The sequence below is a fragment of the Ziziphus jujuba genome, chromosome 5 (assembly GCF_031755915.1).
Source record: "Ziziphus jujuba cultivar Dongzao chromosome 5, ASM3175591v1".
Lineage (NCBI taxonomy): Eukaryota > Viridiplantae > Streptophyta > Magnoliopsida > Rosales > Rhamnaceae > Ziziphus > Ziziphus jujuba.
The window spans coordinates 32,450,115-32,467,054 of record NC_083383.1 but is presented as its reverse complement, the minus strand read 5'-3'; the positions used below and the strand labels follow the sequence as shown (position 1 = coordinate 32,467,054).

General features: G+C 37.2%; 1 pseudogene; it reads left to right on the top strand.

Moving 5' to 3' along the window:
* The first annotated feature begins 1,069 nt into the window (after window positions 1-1,069).
* LOC107403680 (very-long-chain aldehyde decarbonylase CER1-like) lies at window positions 1,070-16,261 on the top strand (annotated as a pseudogene).
* The last annotated feature ends 679 nt before the right edge of the window (window positions 16,262-16,940 follow it).

The window sequence follows — 16,940 nt, the reverse complement described above, 5'->3', positions numbered from 1 at the left end:
AGTACAACTTTGATGCGTTAAGCACATAATTAATTTTATGAAAAAGTACATAGTTAAGTGTCATCTTACATTGAAATTTTGGTAGGTTCAAGGTTGTCACTTTACCTTTTTTTATTTTTTAGTTTTAAAATTATTAATGAAGGTGATACATTTTTTAGTTTTAAAACTATTAACGAAGGTGATACTTTTAACATATTCACACATCAACATATTGATACATTTTCACAGTTTCCACTCCTTTGTGTTAGGAGAAAAAAAATGCTTTTTATATTTGAATTTTGCCACCTAGTCACAAACTGTGATTTTTATTATTTTATATTTTTTTTCCGATGCCATATAGTATTGTAGCATGGGATTTTAAGAGGCAATAATAGAGCATATCAAAATTCAACTCACAATTTCTAAATTTACAGATATAATAGTTTGATTAGTTTATTTCTATATTAAGATAATATCATTTTAAATGGTAAATTGTGAATTTTATTATCATACTTTAAAAGTTTTATGATTATTAGTTATTGATAATACATATTAACAATGATATGTTTATTTATCTAATTTTTGATTGGAAATGGACTAATAAATAATTAAATAACATTTTTGTATGAATCTGTGAAGGTTAAAGTTTAGTGGTTGTCATACTCGTAAGCTTAGTTAGGTGGCAAATCTATTGAGAGCACACCTTTAAGGTCGAAACCTTAACTTTGGTGAAAATCCCCCTTCCTCTATTTGTAATAAAAAAAAAAAGTTTAGTCGTAACTTAAGAAAGGCAATATTTATGGACATGACATGCATGGAAGTGTGGTTTTGATAATAATAATTAAACGACCAATCGCATGCAAGTTTCGGACGAAAGGACAAAGAGAGGTAGCTGGAAATTTCAAGGTTAGCTAGCATTAATAATTCATTCGAGAACACTACTACATGTCACGCAGATGACATATACACAAACCCAAAACATTTGTGGAAAGGGAATCATCAATTAATATCTACATATCTACATTTCCTATATATATAAATGTGTGTGCGTAGATTGCAGAGAGATAGAGAGCAAGAGAAACACGAAGCTATGGCATCTAAGCCCGGAATCCTTTCTGACTGGCCATGGAAGCCTCTTGGATGCTTTAAGGTCTTCCTTTCATATATTACGATCTCCTCTATCTCTCTTTTTCTCAGCTATATCTATCACTCTCTCTGTCTAGGTCAAAGGGCCATTAATCCTAAGTATTTTGATTCCATATGCATGTCATCCATAATAAGCATAGAATCTTAAAATCATCATATATATGAGCCAAAACCATGCATGCATATGCAGAGTATGTTACGAACATGTAGCTCCACTTTATATAGATATATATAGGTTTGAATGTATAATATGTATGCATGGTGATGCATGTGTATATGCTAACACTAATTATATTATAAGGTGTCATATGTATTGAAGAATATGAAAGTTTCTGCGCATGATATTTTCTCTAATTTTGTATTATATTATCTTAAATATATTTGGATATTACTTACTTTCAAATCTATTTGGAGAATTTTTCATAGTTTTTTAATTGAGAAAATAAAAATATTATATTAATGCATGCTCAAGATTGGGTTGAAGAAGCATGCTTATCAGGCTCTATATCATATCTAAGTTCTTCAAATTAAGGGCATTAGATACTGTTAGAATTTTTTTGTTATATATTTCTAGTACAACCGACTATATATATTTCTATTACTCAATTTTTTCCAATTTAATATTTAATATGAAGATTGCAAAAATGAATATACTAACAGTAATAATTCATATTATGATATGAATATTTTCTTTGTAATGCATATACCGTTATTATTTGAGTTAAAAATGTGGGTTATGCATGCAGTACATGATATTGGCACCATGGGCGATTCAGAACACATACTTATATATGTTTAAAGCGGATGAGAAAGAGAGAGACCTGTCCCATTTCCTGATTTTACCACTTCTATTATGGAGATTTCTTCACAACCAGATTTGGATCACCCTTTCTCGTTACCGAACCACCAAAGGTAACAATCGGATCCTAGATAGAGGTCGAATTCGACCAAGTTGACAGAGAAAGGAACTGGTTAATACTGATAACTACAATTAATTAACTAATTCACTTATTAATAAAAATTCAATTTGGGTTTTAATTATTGATTTTGGTCTAATTAATAGGGACGACCAAATATTGTTGTATGGAATATTGTTATATGTAGTAAGCAAGACAGTGAAACGGGCTTCTAACGTGCCGTTGTGGAGGGCAGATGGAGCGGTCATAATAATTTTGCTTCATGTGGGTCCGGTTGAGCTCCTTAATTACTGGCTCCACAGAGCTCTTCACCACCATTTCCTCTACTCTCGCCATCATTCTCATCACCATTCCTCTATTGTCACCAAGCCCATTACTTGTACGTCATCTTTTTTTCTTTTTCTTTTTTTTTTTTCTTTTTTTTCTTTCCAATTTCTATAAATTATCTATTGGACTTCCAATTTTGGATCGCTTTTGTTGGGTACTTATATATTGTAATTTATTTATATATTTTTAATTTTCTTTACTAAATATGATAAAAATATATTTATGTGGCAGCCGTGATTCACCCATTTGCGGAGCACCTAGCGTACTTCGTCCTGTTTGCAAGTCCCATGCTGGCCACATTGTTCACAGGAACCGCCTCTATAGCATCCCATGTTGGTTACGTAACTTACATTGATTTCATGAACAATATGCGTCACTGCAATTTTGAGCTTGTTCCAAACTGGATCTTCTCTATATTTCCTCCTCTCAAGTACCTTATGCATAATCCATCGCAAGCCTTCCAATTCTTCTTTCAATTTTTAATTAATTTCGATTATTGATTACACATACATGTAAAATATAACCCATAGCAAAAGTGGCGATTATCTGATAAATACTCCATCCACAGGTTCCACTCTTTGCATCACACTCGATTTCGAACAAATTACTCCTTGTTTATGCCACTCTATGACTACATCTATGGAACAATGGACAAATCTTCGGATTCTCTGTATGAGAGTTCACTCAAAAGAGAGGAAGTGCTAGATGTCGTGCATCTAACGCATCTAACTACACCAAAATCGATTTACCATCTGTTGAAATATAAACTTGATTTTTTGGGTTATTATTTTGTGGGCCTTGGTTACTTAGGGTCCAAGTTTTCTTAAAGTTCAAGTTTTAGAAACTTCTTTTAGGGTAATTTTATGATGTTTTATGTAGGTAGGGTTAAGTATTAGTATAAATAGTGTTATGTTTTTTCCTTTGGTATGCTGTAAGCCACAAAAGCAGAGAATCATTCAATAAACCAGCAGCTGCAGTTTTCTTTCCTTCCTTCGAGTTTTGCTTGTTGTTTTGTTTTGCTGTTCTGGTTTTTGTTTCCATTCAACAAAGTGGTATTAGAGATTGGTTGAACAATTTCGTGAACAGTAGCAACGTAAACAGTAGCGTAAACAGTAACGATGTGAACAATAGCGACGTAAACAGTAGCGTGAACAGTAGCGACGTAGACATTTGCGTGAACAGTACCGTGATAAAAAAAAAAAAATGGCCAATAATGGTATGGTCCCTTTCCAAGTTCCAACACTCAACAAGAATAACTATGACAACTGAAGTATCAAGATCAAGGCTCTCCTTGGTGCCCAAGACGTATGGGAGATAGTGGAGAAAGGCTACGTCGAAACAGAGAATGAAGTTAGTTTATCTCAAAATCAAAGAGATAGTTTGAGAGACTCAAGAAAGAGAGACAAGAAAGCTCTCTATCTAATCTATCAAGGATTAGATGATGATGCATTTGAGAAGATCTCGGAAGCCAAGTCGGCTAAAGAAGCATGGGAGAAGCTTCAAATCTCTTACAAGGGAGCCGATCCAGTCAAGAAGGTACGACTTCAAACCTTAAGGGCTGAGTTTGAAACGCTGCCTATGAAGGAAGGAGAACTCATATTTGATTATCTTTCTAGAGTTTTGATGGTGACCAATCAATTAAAAAGGAATGGTGAAAAATTAGATGATGTTAAGATCATGGAGAAAATTCTTAGATCATTAGATTCAAAGTTTGATCATATTGTTGCCATTATCGAAGAAACAAAAGATTTGGAAGCTATGTCATTGGAGCAGCTCTTGGGTTCGTTGCAAGCTTATGAAGAAAAGAAAAAGAAGAAGGAAGGAATAGTGGAACAGTTGTTCAAGACCCGAATTGAAGCAACTAAAGAGGAAACCAGCAGCGGTCACAATGATCGAAGCCAACAAGGACGAGGCCGTGTGCGAGGACGTGGCCGTTGGCAAGGACCTGGACGGGGCTGGAAGTTTGGTGATGATCATAACAGCAACTTTCAAAGAGGAAGAGGATCAACAAGAGGCCGTGGGAGAGGTTTCTCAGCACCAAGGTATGATAATAAGTTCCATGTAAAGTGTTACAAATGTGGGAAACTCGGTCATTATGCTTCCGAATGTAGAACCCCTGGCTACAATAAAGTTGAAGAGAAGGCCAACTATGTCGAAGAAAGAAGTCAAGAAGATGGTACCTTGTTGTTGGCTTACAAAGATAATGAAAGAAGTGAAGACCATACATGGTACTTGGATACCGGTGCAAGCAATCACATGTGCTGAAGGAGAGGCATGTTTGTGGAGCTTGATGAATCCGTGAGAGGCAATGTATCTTTTGGGGATGAATCCAAGGTAGCGGTAAAAGGAAAAGGCAGCATCCTCATTCGGTTAAGGAGCAGAAAGCACCAGTTCATATCAAATGTATATTATGTGCCGAGTATGAAGAGCAACATCTTGAGTCTTGGACAACTTTTGGAGAAAGGTTATGATATTCATCTAAGAGACAACCATCTTTGTATAAGGGACAATGCAAGCAACTTAATAGCCAAGGTGCCGATGTCAAGAAATAGAATGTTCATGTTCAACATTCAAAATGATGCTGCCAAGTGTCTCAAGGCATGCTACAAAGATGGGTCTTGGCTTTGGCATCTTAGATTTGGGCATTTAAATTTTGGAGGTCTAGAGTTGCTGTCCAAAAGGGAGATGGTGAGAGGATTACCTTGCATTCATAATCCGAATCAAGTTTGTGAAGGGTGCTTACTTGGAAAGCAATTTAAAAAAAGTTTTCCCAAAGAGACAACTTCAAGAGCTCGAAAGCCGCTGGAACTTATACATGCTGATGTGTGCGGTCCGATGAAGCCTAGTTCACTTGGTAAGAGTTACTATTTCCTTCTTTTCATTGATGATTTTTTGAGAAAGACGTGGGTATTTTTTTTTGAAAGAAAAATCAGAGGTATTTGAGAATTTTAAGAAGTTTAAGGCTCTTGTTGAGAAAGAAAGTGGCTGTTTGCTTAAAGCTATGAGATCTGATCGAGGAGGAGAGTTCACATCAAATGAATTGCAGAAATATTGTGAAGAACATGGAATTCGAAGGTTTTTAACAGTACCAATATCCCCCCAACAGAACGGTGTGGTAGAAAGGAAGAATAGAACAATCCTAGATATGGCGAGAAGCATGCTTAAAAGCAAGAGATTGCCGAAGGAGTTTTGGGCAGAGGCGGTTGCATGTGCTGTCTACCTATCTAACCGATCTCCAACAAGAAGTGTGTGGGGAAAAACACCTCAAGAAGCTTGGAGTGGAAGGAAGCCCAGTATTTCACACCTAAGAGTGTTTGGAAGCATAGCTCATGCCTATGTACCTGATGAGAAAAGAAGCAAATTGGATGACAAAAGTGAGAAGTATGTCTTCATTGGCTATGACATAAACTCCAAAGGGTACAAACTCTACAATCCTAAGAGTAGGAAAACAATAATCAGCCGGGATGTTATATTTAATGAAGAAGAAGAGTGGAATTGGGAATCACATGATGAAAGCTACAATTTTCTCCCATATCTTGAAGAGGAAGAAGCGGAACAGCCAGGTATGGAGCTAATAAGAGAGGAGGCGATCACCCCACCAGCTTCACCAACAGCAGGTCTTCAAGAAGGCGGAAATTCAAGTGAAAGGGCCCCACGGTTTAGGAGTTTACAAGAGATATATGAGGTAACCGAAAACCAGGATGATCTCACTTTGTTTTGTTTATTTGCTGATTGTGAACCCGTGAACTTCCAAGAGGCAATGAAAGACAAAAATTGGAAGAATGCCATGGATGAGGAGATAAAAGCAATCAAGAAGAACAAAACTTGGGAACCAGCTTTACTTCCACAAAAATCCAAGGCTATTGGTGTGAAGTGGGTGTATAAAGCCAAGAAGAATGCTAAAGGTGAGGTTGAAAGGTATAAGGCAAGGTTGGTAGTGAAAGGCTATAGTCAAAGGGCTGGTATAGACTATGATGAAGTTTTTGCACCTGTTGCATGACTAGAAACGGTAAAGTTAATCATCTCATTGGCAGCTCAACACAATTGGAAAATACATCAAATGGATGTGAAGTCTGCGTTCTTAAATGGAGTTTTTGAAGAAGAAGTTTACATCGAACAACCACAAGGATATGAAATCAAGGGACAAGAAGACAAAGTCTTAAGGTTGAAGAAAGCACTTTATGGGTTGAAGCAAGCACCAAGAGCTTGGAATGCTAGAATTGATAAGTATCTCCAAGAAAAGAATTTTATCAAGTGTCCATATGAGCATGCACTTTACATTAAAATTAAAAGAGATGATATATTCAGGGAAATACCACCGAACCTTCCAACGGAAAATCCGGCAGCACCTCCCCTAAGGGTAGGACTAACCAAAAATTACCTGCACTGAAAACACACTTCTATACACATCCCCTTATTCCTCCCACAATACTACAGATTGATTTCACAAATTTCAGCACTTCAAAAATAACGGCAACTCAGTGCCTAAATAATAACTACACGTCCAATACAGTATACAGAGCATTATATAGATAAATGTGGAATTTATACAATGACATATCAGAAGTAATACAAGATGAAGGGAAAAAAAAAAGGAAGGAAATACTTCTTGAACCTTCGGCAACGAACTGAGACGTTGGGCTCGCCCCGGACAATCAACGTCTCCAACCTGGACCTAGGGGAACGGAATTTAAGAGTGTGAGATACTAATCATCTCAGTGAGTGACCCTGACTACTGAACACCTTTAATATTAATAATATAAAAATAAAGAAATTTAATTAATCCATACCGAACAATTACATAAATAAATAAATAAACAATTGAGGTAACAATTTCTCTTAAAATCTTCACTATTCACTCCGTTGGAAATGTTCCCCTTTTAAAACATTTTCACAAAACCCGATATTCGTACTTCCCGAAAACCAAGGGACCAAATAATTTAATAAACAACAAATAAATAAATAAATACCCCAAATATAAATAAACTGCAATAAATTATAATAAATTATTTGTACTCTTTGGGGTTTGAAATTTCCATCCGAAAAATTTGTACTTGACGCACCACACCATATACTAGTGATACCCTCCGATACCCAGCGTCCTGAGTACCGACTGGTGAGGAGATTAAAAAGAGAAACTTGCAAACGGCACTTCGGCATCCCGACAGTACCGCTGCTGAAACCATCATCCCGGCCAAGGAGGGGGGCGGCTGTGTGCACTATATAGGACTTGCCTGCCCACGGTCCAATGGCAACTCACGGGAGAAATAATAATACTTGCGCGCTGAACCACATATACATATACCAGAACACCAATACTGTGTGAATGCGTCTAAAATAATTATTAAACCAACTGTACCGTTTTCCAAAATCACCATGGGAAATATACCAAAATTTCTCAATTACCATCCCACATATTTTTATTTAACAAACGGTACGGAAATATCGATAACAAATAAACCATAATTTTCTCGTAACATGAGGTTCAACAATTAAAATACCGCGGGCATAATTTATACAATTTAAACAAATATTTTCATAAAATAATTAACCCAATTATGCCCGAAAATAATACTTAAAACCTCGTACGATTATTACCGAAATATACTTTGCTCATGCACAATAAATAATTTAAACCACAATAAAACCATAACTAAATTGTACCACATGAGCATAATTTAAATACCAATTAAACACCAATTAAACATAATTAATTGCCCAAAATATTTTTGAAGGTGAGTCACTCACCTGGAGCACGCAACTAAACCATGATCCACAGTGGGATCAATTCCACGACTCACCGGTGCTCCTAGAACACAATTCACACATAGTCCAATAAATTAATATTTTATTCGGGTAAATAATATCCGGTACCCGGGGGGGTCAAACACAAATGTTAACCAACATGGTCGAATAATATATCGAATCGAAGTTTGAGTGATGAGGATCACGGATTCGGTCTTACTTTCCGGTGATCGAACCCGAGGTGGCCGGAATCTCGCCGGAAAGCTTTCAGGTTTCGACTCCTCAATTCTCCCAAACCATCACGAATTGGCAGAGAAGGATGCCGGATTTGGGTTCAGGAGGTCGAACACAGTGGACAAGGACCGGCGGTGCGACTGGGTACTCATCGGAACAGTAACTTCCGGCGAGCAGCCGCGATCACCGGCAACCGTCGCCGGCGGCGGCGCGTGCGGTGGCCGTTGGTTGAGATTTTTTGCAGATTTGTAGATCAAGGGGAAAGGGTTCCAACGGGACTGGCGGTGAGGCAAACGGACGCCGGACGGCGGAGAAATCGGGGTTTGAAGATTTCCGGCCCCTCGCCGGAAAACGCTCCGATCCCGGCGCGTCGGAGGTCCGGTGGAAGTGAAATTTGGTGGGCTGGCCGGAAATGAGGAGGTGGTGAGGGGTGGCTGGCGCGTGTGGCCGAAAAACGGGCAGGAAGGGGTCAAACGCCGGTGGCCGGCGGTGGAGGGAAAAATCGCCGCCGAACTTCGCCGCCTCGATCCGGACTCGTCCGGCGGTCGTGAAAATTGGAGGTTTGGGTCACGGGGAACTGGGATTCACCGATGGCCGGCGCGTGTAGCCCTCTGGTGGCCGGACGGTGGTCAACCGATGGTGGCCGGTCGTTTCTCTCTCTCCCTCTCTCTCTTTCTCTCTCTTCCCCGAGATTTTTGTCAAATAAGGGCCATAGTGGTGACACTGTTCATCCACGTGGACCAATCAGGTGAAGACACGTGGTATTTCACTGTTCATCGACTCAAAAACATTAAAATATTACGGTATCCGGCAACCTTCACGCGTCCATAACTTTTTAACCAGATGTCCGTTTTAAGCGTGCCGCTAGTCTGTGAACTCGTATCGACGAGCACTTCACAACCATGCATGAGTCAAAGCTCATTTCCCCATAAATAAAAAGTCAACTCCGGCACTCCTTGGACAGTTTGGACCTCAACTTGTTTTGCTCATAACTTTCAAACCGTAGCTCCGTTTTCAACGTGCTACTAGTCTATGAACGCGTGCCAATGTGTACTTTGTAACGGTACCTCAGTCAACCTAGAATTCCAATCGGATCAAAAAGTCAACTTTTGACCCCTTTGGTCAACAGTCAACAGTCAACCTCGGTCAACGTGCAAAAATTCCGACATGGTTCGGGACGGGGTATTACAGATTGTGTGCTTGTATGTAGATGACTTAATTTTCACGAGCAGCAATCCAAGTATGTTTGCCGAGTTTAAGGAGGAGATGACGAGGGAGTTTGAGATGACCGATATTGGGCTCATGTCTTACTATCTTGGCATTGAAGTAAAGCAAGGAGGTGAAGGCATATTAATTACTCAAGAAGGGTATGCTAAGAAGGTACTTAAGAAGTTTAAAATGGATGATGCAAATCCGGTTGGTACACCAATGGAATGTGGAGTCAAGTTATCAAAGCATGAGGAAGGAGAAAAGGTGGATCCAACATTTTTTAAGAGCTTGGTTGGAAGTTTAAGATACTTGACATGTACAAGGCCAGATATTCTTTATAGTGTAGGAGTTATAAGTCGATACATGGAGAATCCAACAACAACTCACTTGAAGGCAGCAAGAAGGATTCTTCGTTATCTAAAAGGTACAATAAGTTTTGGTTTGTATTATTCAACTTCCGATGATTACAAGCTTGTTGGATATAGTAATAGTGATTGGGGTGGAGATATAGATGATCATAAAAGCACAAGTGGCTTTGTGTTTTATTTGGGAAATACGGCGTTTACATGGATGTCAAAGAAGCAGCAAATTGTTACTCTTTCAACATGTGAAGCGGAGTATGTAGCTGTCACCTCTTGTGTTTGTCATGCAATTTGGATTCGAAACTTGTTAAGGAGGTTGGGCTGTCCACAAGAAGAACCAACCAAGATTTACGTGGATAACAAATCAGCAATAGCCCTTGCCAAGAATCCTGTTTTTCATGATCGAAGCAAACATATTGATACGCGTTATCATTATATTAGAGAATACGTTATCAAAGGAGATGTACAGCTAGAGTATGTGAAGACTTATGATCAAGTAGCCGATATTTTTACCAAGCCTCTCAAGCATGAAGTCTTTGTTAAATTGAGAAGTCTAATAGGAATAACTAATCAAGTTTAAGGGGGAGTGTTGAAATATAAACTTGATTTTTTGGGTTATTATTTTGTGGGCCTTGGTTACTTAGGGTCCAAGTTTTCTTAAAGTCCAAGTTTTAGAAACTTCTTTTAAGGTAATTTTATGATGTTTTATGTAGGTAGGGTTAAGTATTAGTATAAATAGTGTTATGTTTTTTCCTTTGGTATGCTGTAAGCCACAAAAGCAGAGAATCATTCAATAAACCAGCAGCTGCAGTTTTCTTTCCTTCCTTCGGGTTTTGCTTGTTGTTTTGCTGTTCTGGTTTTTGTTTCCATTCAACACCATCTACGGTTGGGACTTGCCTCGTTGGCTTCTAAGCCCCACACATCATCAAAATGGTACTTATGGTTAATGTGGCCAGTGACAATGTGGACCATGATGTTGACTTGGATTTATGGTCGCACTTTTGTGGTTGAGAGGCATCGTTTTGATAAACTCAGATTGCAAACTTGGTCTATTCCCAAATACAAGTTCCAGGTAAGATAATTAAATATTGTGATACACATGTTAATCCAATTAAATGCGTTCTTTCAAATTCATTTGTTTTGCATTTAGGTATAATTGCTCTTCCATATATATTGTTTCCTAGTACTCCTTGCAATGGCAAAATCAACTTATCAATGGCTTGATTGAGGAAGCCATACTTGAAGCAGAGGAAAAGGGTGTTAAAGTGTTAAGTCTAGGTCTCTTGAACCAGGCAAGTTTTTGTTTCTCAATTGTTCATTTATTTGCTTTTTGTCCTTATTTACATTTAATGATAAAATTAAATAATAAAAAATTTATTTGCAGAGTGAGGAGTTGAATAGATATGGAGGGTTTTATGTGGAAAAGCATCCAAAGCTGAAAATCAAGTTGGTGGATGGAAGTACCCTAGCAGTGGCTATAGTTCTGAACAATTTACCAGAAGGGACTACCCAAGTTCTTCTTATTGGCAAACTCACCAAGGTTGCTTACGCCCTTGCCATGGCTCTGTGCCAAAAGGGTATCCAGGTAAATATCATCAATTTAGAGACACACTATATCATCAATTTAGAGACACACTCATCTAGATTCATATATATGGTGGATTGTTGAAGATCTTTTCCTTCCTTTTTGGGGAAAAAAATAATTAAGCAATAACAACAACTATATATGTGAATTACCATTTACGACAACTGAATTACTGATTAGTTTTGTGAAAATCAAGGGAAAGAGCATTTATTAGATGGTTCAAGCTAATTGAAATTTATGTTCAACATGAATGAATGTATCTGACGTTCATGATTTCAGATAGCTACAGTGAATGAAGATGAGTATCTGAAGCTTAACAAATCTTTGAATACCAATTCATCTTGTGCAAATAAATTTGTTCTTTCAAAATGTTCTTCTCAAAAGGTAATAATAATACCAATTAATTAATTAAATAATTAATCATATCCTCTCTAGGTTCCTTCCAATTGATCTACCAATAATTAATTGCTATTGCAGATATGGCTAGTGGGAGATGAATTTAGTGAAGAAAAGCAATTAAAGGCTTCAAAGGGAACAATATTTATTCGCTTCTCCCAATTCCAACCTAAGAAATTGCGCAAAGACTGCTTCTACCACTACACACCAGCAATGGTCACTCCTACATCTCTTGAGAATCTACACTCTTGTGAGGTAATTAACCAATGACCTAATTAATACCATCCTTTGGAAAGCAGTTTCTCATTAGATGGACTAGATAAAAATTTGATTTATGACATGTGACAGAATTGGTTGCCAAGAAGGGTGATGAGTGCGTGGCGTGTAGCAGGGATAGTGCATGCCTTGGAAGGTTGGAAAGAACATGAATGTGGTGACATTGACACCATCTCCAACAATGTTGACAAAATCTGGTAAGCAAGTCTTCAACATGGGTTTCAGCCTATCATGAATTTCAAATAATCAATCATTATATTACCTTAATTATAATTATAAAAATATTAATGTATAATATTTTGGCTTTTGTTTTATAATAATTATTGTTGTTATTACGCATGTTCCTTTATGCAAAATAAGATTCTACAAGATGTGAGATCATTGAAGGATGTTGTGTTGAAATATTCTTCATTGACATAGATATATGTAATTTATAACTGGAACAAGGTTATTAATATTGAATTAGAGAACTACAGAAATATTTATATAGCTCCCAAGTTCTTACAATGTAACACTATATATATATATTGATGACATATTTGCTGCAATTGGGGCATTAATAATTTTGTTCAAAGTGTGGAAACGTTAATATATTTATACATATTTGTCAATTTGTTGTATAATTAATTTGCTGCAAATACAGATAACATATGTGATAGAATTTGGCATAAATTAGAGGAATGTTTATCAATACCCAATTGCTAGCTTTTGTAGGCTGTGGCCTTAAGTTGTAATCCTCTTGTTTGGAGGCTCCTTTTGTGCGTAATGCATTGTTATTTACCCAAAAAAAAAAAAGAAAAAAAAATTTGCTAGTTTTTAAATGGCACTTGACGGAATTTATGGAAACATGTTAGGGGGAAGTGGATATTTAGGTCCCTAAATCGTTTGAAACTTAATTTGCCATTATATTGACCAAATAACGTTTGCCACTACTGACCGTATATTGCCACATATATTTTTTTTTGTGGTTCGAGTGCGATGTTGTGACAAGTATTTATGATGTTTCAATAACATATAATTAATAATAAATCAATTTGTCAACAACATATGCAACTATTAGCTGTAGGCAATGTATTTTTATCACTAAAGTTTTCTTTAACATTCTCATTCACATATGTAGGTTTAAAATTTTCTCTAACACAAATATTGTAGTTTGAGATCCTAGCTAGTATTGCACCTAGAATGACAGCCTACATATCTAGAAACTTATATCTATGACAAATTTATCAAAACATGGAAGAGTTAGGAAGACTCCATAGCGACCGAATGAAAAGAAAATAAAAGAGAAAGAATGGAATGAGGGTGAAGATCAGGACACAGAGACTAATGATTTTTGCGCCATATCACTTTATGTAACACTAATAGGTAGAACTATTTAATTTTAGTATAAAAACCAGCTCGTCACCGCCGTTGTAGGAAAAAGTCTCCAACGATAAGGTGTTGCCTATTCACAGGTATTAAACCATTTAAACCATTTATACCAGCCAACACCATGATGCCAAAGACTTTTTCCAGCAACAGCAACGACTAGCCGATTTTCTCAACTTCAATGAGTTCCCAACCAATCCACCACCGTTTCCAACAACTTTGATACTTATGAACCCAAATTCGAGATTCGCTTGGCTTAGTTCGATCTAGTGGGTGAGATCCGAAGACATTAATTTAACAAGTCTTCTTGGTGAGATCCCGACCACCGCCAATCAAATCTTTAATAGGTAAGATTCGATTCACGATCGTTGTACCTTATACTTTGTCTTGGTGTATAAATTGTTGGAGCTGAACTCCATACATATATATATATATATATATATATATTGGCTTAAAGGATCGAGCTCTTTTTCCCGGCAATTTTAAATTTCATAATAAATTTTCATTTTGTTTTTTATTTATTTAATTTTTATTTTAATAATAAGTTTCCATTTTGGTATTGGGTTTACTTAAAAATCTAATTATACTACAGAACAATTAAATGATTTTCACAATTTTTGAAAAAAAAAAAACTAAATGATAAGAATAATCATAATTAATTTCAAATTCATAAAATGTTCTCAAATTGATCTACAATATGCAATAGATTTATAAATTATTTTTTGATGAGAAAAGAAAAAAAAAAAACTCTTTTCGTCTTCAATTTTTTTTTTTTAATTTAAGTCTATATGATTGTAATTCCAATTATATGAAAAAGTAAACACTTATAACTAACTAAATACTTTCGTTGTCTTTTTTTAAAAAAGGGAAAGGAAAAAAAAAAAGGCACCCTGAGTAAAGTGATCATCTACTATCTGCAACGTGTGAATCTCTATAGATTTTTTTTCATCTTTTTTTTTTTATTATTTTTTTCTATTTTATTTATGCAAGAATATTTTATTCTCAAAAGCTTGAATTAAAGAAAAGTGGATCAAAATTAGATTATATTCTTTAACAATTTAAATATACAGCTTGCTTTTAGGAAATTTTGGATGAATTTCTGTCAGGACCCGTCAAGAATTCCTTCCCCGGAACCTTAGACAGCCCTGATCCCAGGGAAACCCTACCGGACCCTCCAACGGAAAATCCGACAGAGCCTCCCCTAAGGGATTTACTTACCACAAACTACCTGCACTGAAAACACACTTCTATAAACATCCCCTTATTCCTCCCACAACTACAAATTGTTCCACAAATTTCAGCACTTCAAAAATAAAACAACAGCAGCAACCCAGTGCATAAAAACAACGACACGTCCAATACAGTATACAGAGCATTATACGACAAATGTGGAATTTATAAAAATAACAGATAAAGAAGAAATACAGAATAGAGAGGAAAAAGGGAAGAAAAACTTCTTGAACCTTCGGCAACGAACTGAGACGTTGGGCTCGCCCCGGACAATCAACGTCTCCAACCTGGACCTAGGGGAACGGAATTTAAGAGTGTGAGATGCTAATCATCTCAGTGAGTGACCCTATCTACTAAACACCTTTAATAATAATAATATAAAAATAAGGAAATTTAATTAACCAGTACCGAACAATTAAATAAATAAATAAATAAACAATTGAAGTAATACTTTCTCTCAAAACCCTCACTAGTCACTCCGTTGGAAAAGTTCCCCTTTTAAAACATTTTCACAAAACCCGATGTACGTACTTCCCAAAAACCAAGGAACCAAACGAATTAATAAACAACAAATAAACAAATAAATACCCCAAATATAAATAAACTGCAATAAATTATAATAAATCATTTTAGAACACCTTTGGGGTTTTAAACTTTAATTGCAATTTACACCGACAATTACACCTGACGCACCACACCATATACCGGTGATGCCCTCCGATACCCAGCGTCCCGAGCACCGACTTGTGGGAGGTTAAAGAGAGAAACCTGCAGTGGTCACTTCGGCGTCCCGACAGTACCGACTGCTAAAAACCATCACCCGGCCAAGGAGGGGGGCGGCTGTGCACAACAATAACCTTGCCTGCCCACGGTCCAATGGCAACTCACGGGTGAAGTAATAACCGTGCGCTAAACCAGATAATAACCGCGCACTACCACGTGTCCATACACCATACACCAGAACACCAATACTGTATGAGTGCGTCTAAAAATAAACATAAATAACCAACCGTACCGTTTTTCCAAAAACCACCGTGGAAAGTATACCAAAATTTCACAACACACCATCCCACATATTTTATCCAATCACCCGGTACAAAACAGCGATAACAACAAACCACAATTTTCCTCGAAATACGAAATGCAACCATAAAAATACCGCGGGCATAATTTATAAAATATAACCAAATATTTTCGTAAAATATTTAACCCAATTATGTCCGGAAAATCAAATTTAAAACCACGTACAAATACCACCAAAATTCACTTTGCTCATGCATAATAAATTAAACAACAATATAATTCATAATTAAATCACCATAAAATAATAATCGGGAATTTCTTAATGATCCCAAAATTTCCATTTATTACCAATGGTAAATATATATATAAAATAATATTTTTCCCGATTATATTTAAAATACACCACATGGGCACAATTTTACAGATACCAAATTAATACCACATAAATACAATTAATTACCCCGAAAATATTTTTAAAGGTGGGTCACTCACCTGGAGCACGCAATTAACCCATGATCCACCACGGGATCAATTCTACGACTCACCGGTGCTCCTAGAACAAAATTCACAGACAGTCAAATAAAATAATATTTTATTCGGGTAAATAATACCCGGTACCCGGGGGCTTAAACACAAACTTTAACCAAAATGGTCGAATGATATACCGAATCGAAGCTCGTGGGACGAGGATCACCAATCCGGTCTCCATCGACCCCAATTCCGCCGGAGGTGGCCGGAATTTGGTCGGAAAGTTTCGGCCGGTGTTCACTTCTCCATATCTCGCAAACCGCTTCGAATTTTTGAGATTGGAGGCCATTTTTGGATTCAGAGGACCCAAAATAGGGGGATAGGAGGCTCAATTGGGAGTGGGCTGGCCGGAAAACACAAGAAAAGAGGAGAGAGAAAATCCGGAGGCCGGCGGCTTCTCCGGCCCGATCGGCGCACGTCCGGCGGCGGCTGGCCGTGAAACTTGGCGGCCGAGCTCGCGAGGTGGCGGGCTTCCTTGGTTGCTGGCGCGTGAGGGCTATGGGTGGCCGGAATTTGAAAACACAGGAGAGAGAGGGACGGTCGGGAGAGAAGAAAGAAAAGCTGCGTGTGTGTGTGTATTTCGGGGAAGAAGAAGGAAAAAAAAGAAAAAAAGAA